Genomic DNA, 7,836 nt, shown 5'->3' with positions numbered 1-7,836 from the left:
TGCACCTGTAGTCACAGTTACTGAGAGGCTGAGGCAGAGGATCACCTGTACCCAGGGGGTTCCAGGCCAGCCTGGGCAACATAGCAAAACCCTATCCCAAAAAATAAACAAACAAACAAAAGATGATGTTTGTAATCTTGATGTAAGAAATTTTTTTGTAAGGAAGGACATAAATTCTAGAGGCCTTAAAAAAAATTTAAAAAGACAGATTTTACTCTATCAAAAATAAAGTTTTTTATAAGGTGAAAGATATTATAAATAAGGTCTAAAGATAAAAATTGGAGTCATATATTGTCAAGTAAGTAAAATAGAAAAGATTGGGCTGGGGTTATGGGTTAGTGGCAGAGCACTTACCTAGGGTGTGTGAGAAACTGGGTTCGATCCTTAGCACCACATAAAAATAAACAAATAAAATACAGGCTTTCTATCCATCTACAACTACGATTTTTTTTTTTTTAATTTTAGTGAGGTGCTAAGTAACTCAGTGAAACCCTGTTTCTAAATAAAAATTTTTAAAAATTTTTTTAAATATTGGGGCTGGGGTTGTGGCTTAGCGGTAGAGTGCTCACCTAACATGTGCGAGGCTCTAGGTTTGATCCTCAGCACCACATAAAAATAAATAAACTACAGCTAAAAAATAAATATGAAAAAAAGATTAATATTGGGGTTGGGATTGTGGCTCAGCTGTACAGTGCTCGCCTAGCACGGGCAGGACCCAGGTTGGATCCTCAGCACCACATAAAAATAAAGGCATGGAGTTGTGTCCATCTACACCTAAAAAATAAATATTTAAAAAAAAGATTAATACTAATAATACATAAAGAACTTCTTGGGCTGGGGATGTGGCTCAAGTGGTAGCACGCTCACCTAGCATGCATGAGGCACTGGGTTCGATTCTCAGCACCACATAAAAATAAAATAATGATATTGTGTCCACTTAAAGCTAAAAAAATAAATATTTAAAAAAAAAAGAACTTCTTAAGAAAAAGTCCATGCCAGGCTCCATGGAGCACACCTGTAATACCAGGGGCTCAGGAGGCTGATGCAGTAGGATCTCACTTTCAAAGCCAGCCTCAGTAATTTAGTGAGGCACTAAGCAACTCATAGAGACCCTGTCTCAAAATAAAATACAAAGTGCTCGCTTCGGTAGCACATATACTAAAATTGGAACAATACAGAGAAGATTAGCATGGCCCCTGCGCAAGGATGACACGAAAATTCGTGAAGCGTTCCATATTTTTCAGATTATGCTAAGTGAAGCCAGCCAATCCCTAAAAAACAAATGCCAAATGTCTTCTTTGATATAAGGAGAGTAACTAAGAACAGAGTAGGGACGAAGAGCATGAGAAGAAGATTAACATTAAACAGGGATGAGAGGTGGGAGGGAAAGGGAGGGAGAAGGGAAATTGCATGGAAATGGAAGGAGACCCTCAGGGTTATACAAAATTACATATAAGAGGAAGCGAGGGGAAAGGGAAAAATAATACAAGGGGGAGATATGAACTGCAGTAGAGGGGTTAGAGAGAGAAGAGGGGAGGGGAGGGGAGGGGAGGGGGGATAGTAAAGGATAGGAAAGGCAGCAGAATACAACAGACACTAGTATGGCAATATATGAATCAATGGAAGTGTAACTGATGTGATTCTGCAATTTGTATACGGGGTAAAAATGGGAGTTCATAACCCACTTGAATCAAAGTGTGAAATATGATATATCAAGAACTATGTAATGTTTTGAACAACCAAAAATTAAAAAAAAAAAATTTAAAAGAAAAATACAAAAAGGGCTGGGGATGTGGCTCAGTGATTAATTTGCCCTGGTTCAATCTCCCCATATGAAGAAAGAAAGGAAGGAAAGAAGGAAAATAAAAGATATGAATCTGTCATTAGAATGTGGAGCGGGGGACAGAAATATTTTACTTGAAGAAATATAACATTTAATAACAAAGATGTTCAGCCTCAGGCTGGGGTTGGGGCTCAGTAATGGAGCACTTGTCTTGTATGTGTGGGGCACTGGGTTCCATCCTCAGCACAGCATAAATAAATAAAATAAAGGTATTGTGCCCATCTACAACTAAAAAAAGATGTTCAGCCTCATGGTAAGATGGTCAGCGGACAAACAAATCAAAAAAGAAAGATAATTATTATTTTTTTAAACAATTAAATTGGCAACAATTAAAATGATTCATCATGTGCAGTTTTGATGAGATTTTGGGAAAATAAGTAACTTCATGCTCTTTTTTTTTTTTCTTCCTGTACTGGTGATTGAACCCAGGAGTACTCTATTATTGACTACATATTCAGCTGAGCGCCCCGCCCCCCCGCCCCCCCCCCCCGTTTTTTTTTTCTCTTTTTGGTACTGGGGATTGAACTCAGGAGTATTCAATCACTGAACCACATCCCCAGCCCTATTTTGTATGTTTATTTAGAAACAGGGTCTCACTGAGTTGTTTAGCACCTCACTATTACTAAGGCTGGCTTTGAACTTGTGATCCTTCTGCTTCAGCCTCCCAAGTTGCTGGGATTACAGGTATGCACCACCTCGCCAGGGTTCAGCCTTCTTTTATTTTTTATTTTGAGGCAGAGTCTTGCAAAGTTGTGCAGTCTGGTCTCAAACCTGATGCAAATTTGTATTTTGTTGTTGTTGTTGTTGTTGTTTTGTAGTGTTGGGGATTGAACCCAGGGCCCTTGTGCATGTGAGGCAGGCACTCTACCAACTGAACTATATCCCCAGCCCAAATTTGTAGCCTTTTTTTTTTTTTTACTCTTTGTTTATTTATTTTTTAGTTTTTCGGCAGGCACAACATCTTTGTTTGTATGTGGTGCTGAGGATCGAACCCGGGCCGGACGCATGCCAGGCGAGCGCGCTACCACTTGAGCCACATCCCCAGCCCAGTTTGTAGCCTTTTTGAAGGACAATTGGTCAGTATGTAAAATTTTGAAGGGCAATTGGTCAGTATGTCAAATAGAAATAGCATTTCTATTTCTGCAAATCTCTTCTGCAGAAATGCAGGCAGGAAAAGGAAAAGGGATGATGGATGCAAGTGGGCAGATGAGAGCACCTGGAACCCTCAAGCATGACCTGGGATCCCACAGGATGGGCTGGAACCTCATCAGTTTTCACTGCTGCTATGCCCTCTTGCAGAATCCAGGGCCCCTTGTCCAGACCAATGCATTTAGTGGATCAGGAGGCTGAGGCAGGAGGATCCTGAGTTCAAAGCCAGCTTTAAGAAGTGAGGTGCTAAGCTAACTCAGTGAGACCCTGTCTCTAAATAAAATACAAAATAGGGCTAGGGATGCAGCTCAGTGGTCGCATGGCCCTGAATTCAACCCCTGGAACAAAAAAAAAAAAAAGAGAGAGAGAGATTTTTGCCTTTCATTGTATATAAATTTTACCTTGAAACAAACAAAAAATATACAACATGAACTTCAAACAATGATTTATATGCTGATTTTTTTTAGGAGAAAGTGTATTGATGCCTGCAATTTACCCTGGAAAGCATCAAAAGGAAAATGAATGGATGAATAATCAGAGGAATAGATAGATATGAGCTAAAGCAAGTCTAGTAAAATATTAATCAAAGCATTTAGGTGCTGAGGATACAGGTGTCCACTGTGTATTTAACACTGCAAAATTTTTTCAACTTCTTGTAGGATTGGAAATCTTTATAATAAAATATTTGGGGAAAATAATAGATTGGTTTTGTGTGTACTGACATAGAGAGATATCCAGAACATATTTTTTAAAAATGAGCCTCGGAGCAAGGCCCAGTGGTGCATGCCTGTAATCCCGGAGACTTGGGAGGAGGAGACAGGAGGATCAAGAGTTCAAAGCCAGCTTCAGCCAATGGCAAGGCACTAAGCAACTCAGTGAGACCCTGTCTCTAAATAAAATACAAAATAGGACTGGGGATGTGGCTCAGTGAGTACCCCTGACTTCAATCCCCGTTAACAAAAAAAAAAAAAAATGGGCCTGGAGGAAAAAAGATAGAGTATGCTATTACAGATACAACAAAAATCTCACCAATGTGAGTAAATTATAGAGGATACAGATTAGACTGACAACAATGGCAACCACTGTGGAGAAGAATGGAATTAGAGGTGCTATATTTTGAATATAAATGTCTCCCAAAGGTCCATATGTTAAAGGCTTGGCTACCAAGCTACACTTAAAAATAAAAATTTAAATGGATCAGAGTTATAAACATTAAGAAAGGTTATAAAAGTATTAAATGAAACTGGGTGTGGTGTTACACACCTGTAGTCCAAGCTACATGGAAGACTGAGGAGGAGGATCAAAGGTTGAGGCCAGCCTGGACAACTCGACCATATTTCAAAACAAAAAAAATTTAAAGGGTTGGAAATATAGCTCAGTGGTAGAATGGCTCTGGGTTCAAATCCCAGTGTCTGTCTCTCTGTCTCTTTCTTTCTTTGCCTCTGCCTCTGTCTGTATCTCTGTCTCTGTCTCTCTCTCTCTCTCTAGGTTGTAGGGGTTCCATCCTTATGAACGGATTAATGCTGGTCTTGAGGAGTATGCTAGATCTCACAGGCGTTTGCTTTCATGAGAGCACATTGTTATAAAGTGAGGCCATGCCACATGCTTGCCCCCTTCTGCAAGCATCCCTTAGCTTCTTTTTTCACATCATGTTGTGATGCAGCCAGGGGACTCTCACAGGCACCATGCTGTTGGAACCATCCAACCACCAGAATTGTGAACCTAATAAACTTCGATGTATGTGTGTATGTGTGTGTGAGAGATTAGGTATCTAACTGTGGGGCACTTCACCACTGAGTTACATCCCCAGCCCATTTTATTTTATTTATTTTTTAATATTTATTTTTTAGTTGGACACAATATCTTTATTTATTTATTTTTATGTGGTGCTGCAGATCGAACCCAGGGCCTCCACCACACCTGGCTTAAAATTCTTTTCTTCATGAATATCCCAGCCTCAAGTAATTATTATAGCAACATGAAACAGACTAAGATACAAAATACTCCCCCAAAGACATCAACTCCCCCACATTTCTGGAATCAGCCTGACCAGCCAGCGTGGCAGGTGTGGGTGCTGAGTGGGTCTTGCGGAATGTTGTGCTTGAGCAACAACAGATCTAGAGGAAAGAGTGGGTCATGCCTGTGACCAACTTGTGGATTGAGAGTGGCCCCTACAATGAACCCTCCTGACAAAGTGATGAAGCACCAGAACAATATAACTGATGCCCTTAGGAGCTTGGCAAACAAGCCTCCTGCCGCCTAGAGGAATGTACTTACTACCAGGCCATCCTGGCAAGCCTTCAATACCAAGAAGAAAAGACCATCAAGCCAATTGAAGGTCATGGATAATTTGGGGCTAGCATAATTAGTTGCAATAAATGAGGACTTTGACTTTTAATGATGTGTACTTCTGGATTGCTTAAATCTTTTATAAGACTGCTTTTCAAATATTACTTATGTAATTAAATAGCAAAAATAATTCAATAGAAACATGATAGTTCTGGGTAACATTTTTAACCAATGTGGTAGGAAAACAGAATGATTGTGGCAATTCTAGCTTAATATTAAATTAACCAGTAACTTTTAGTAAGACATTCTTTTAAGTAAAGAAACATTAAATGAAAATTAGAGTTAATTTTGATTCCCTTTGTAAATATTTTTGTGAAAAGTAAATCCAAAATTGGAAAGTAGTTCACTGTTAGATGATGTGTTTTGAATTGTGGCATGAGGGAGCTATGGTCACTGGAATAATAAATATACAAAGCATAGGTTTAAAAGTCAGGTACATGATGCGTGCTTCAGGAGTCTGAGGCAGGAGAATCGAAGGTCCAAGACTAGCCTCAGTAATTTAGCAAGACTCCATCTCAAAAAAAAAAAAAAAAAAAGGGCTGGGGATGTGGATCACTGATAAGGCACCCTGGGTTCAACTCCCAATACCAGAGAGAGGGGAAAAAAAAATAAATTAAATTAAAAGCCAGACACAAGACCCTAACTCAAAATACAATTTAAAAAAAAAGGATTGAGATGTAATTGGCATGAGGCCCTGGGTTCAATCCCCAGCACCACACACACACACACACACACACACACACACACACACTAATTCTAAAGGGCCTGAGGAAATGATTAGAATAGGCAAATTCAAAAACAAAGAGATTGGTTGACAGCCAGGGTTGAGGGGTGGGTTACTCTTCAATGGGTATAGACTTTGTGTTTCATCCTTCTGACAATGAAAGGGTTCTGGAAGTGAATAGTGGTGTTGGTTTCAAAACATTAATGCCACCGAATGGTACACCTGAACATGGTTAAGATGGTAAATTTTATGTTATATGAATTTTTCTACAATGGGAAAAAGCAAGAAAGAAAGAAGGAAAGAGAGGGCTGGGGTTGCGGTTCAGTGGTAGAGCACTCGCCTAGCAACTGCAAGGCCCGGGGTTCAGTCCTCAGCACCACACAAATATAAAAAAAATAAAGGTATTGTGTCCAACTACAACTAAAAAGAAGGAGGAGGAAGAGGAGGAGGAGGAAGAAGAAAGAAAGGGAGGGAGGGAGTGAAGCCCAGGATTTAAAAGCCCAGTAAAGCAGCACTGACCAAGGAAAATCAGGAAATGCCAAGTTCTGCTGGGGATGGAAGTGGGGGTGGGCAGGTGGACTTCGCTCTGGCAGTTTCTCCAGAACCTGAGGCCAAGGAATCACACCTCCTCCTGATGCTGCTTCTTCCTAAGAGTTGCAAGGCCCTAGCCTCTGCACAGTGACAGCACATGGGGGAGACCGAGAGGGTTCGTGGTGCCTGGCACTCCTTTCCCCGGGTCTACTCCCTCTCTTCCTGACCTCATCTTGACTATGTTACTCATCTTTGCCAAGGTAACAACCAACCTCAAAACCTCTGAGGCCAGCAAGTCTTTTCTGTAAAGGGCCAGGTAGTAAATATCTTGGGCTCTGAGGGATGGGCTGTTATGCTTGAATTCGGGACCCCCAAAAGACCACCAGAGACCAAGATCGATGTAAGGAGCAAAGAGGTGTTCATTGCGAGCTAGCTCGGTCCTCTGCACACGCAGCAACTGGTGGTGCTGAAAGGCCCCGAGCCCAGGGTTTGCAACAGTTTTATACACTCTTTGGGGAAGGCAGGTGTTATGCTCGAATACGGGACCCCCAAAGACCACCAGAGACCCAAGATGGATGTAAGCAGCAAAGAGGTGTTTATTGCGAGCTAGCTTGGTCCTCTGCGCGCACACACACACACAGCAACTGGTGACGCTGAGAGGCTCCCAGCCCAGGGTTTGCGCAGTTTTATACATTCTTTGGAGAGGGCAGGGACTTCACATACATCATAGCAAATCATCACACACCATGGGAAAATCAAATAACAACTCTAAAACATGATTAGCACATTCACTGGCAGGAACAAGTTGGGTAAGGGTGATTGGTCAGTACAAAAGGGGTATTCATTTGAACTGATTGGTTTAAGCCAAGACGGGTGTACATGCTGAAATACATGGTTTCCCAACTTGTTATCAACCACCATAAACTACTGGGAGGGTCATCTGGCATCCCAGGTATTTCCCTGTCTAATGCTGATTGGTGGCTGCTAGGGGGCTGCTATGGATCCCCACCTAGCCTGACTGAGTCAGGGACACCTGGCTCAGCAGATCTCTCCTGTTATTTGTAGGTAAACAACTCAGCAGGGTGGATATGTGCCTAGGAGTGCTCTGTGGGTCTTTCCAAGAACAAGGGTCACACCCCCTTCCTTGGACAGGCTTTGCTCTGAGGTAGAGGCTGGTTTTTCAGAGCCTATGGTTTCCCTTGCAACCACTCAGCTGTGTCACTGTAGCATGGAAGCAGCC

The 7,836-nt window shown here is 41.5% G+C and overlaps 1 non-coding gene across 1 annotated transcript; it reads left to right on the top strand.

Moving 5' to 3' along the window:
- Positions 1 to 1,134: 1,134 nt before the first annotated feature.
- LOC143405394 (U6 spliceosomal RNA) lies at positions 1,135 to 1,241 on the top strand. The gene has a single exon (XR_013092091.1). It is a non-coding gene; the product is annotated as a U6 spliceosomal RNA (small nuclear RNA).
- Positions 1,242 to 7,836: the final 6,595 nt, after the last annotated feature.

Source organism: Callospermophilus lateralis, chromosome 7 (assembly GCF_048772815.1).
Source record: "Callospermophilus lateralis isolate mCalLat2 chromosome 7, mCalLat2.hap1, whole genome shotgun sequence".
Lineage (NCBI taxonomy): Eukaryota > Metazoa > Chordata > Mammalia > Rodentia > Sciuridae > Callospermophilus > Callospermophilus lateralis.
This window is presented reverse-complemented; position numbering and strand designations above follow the sequence as displayed.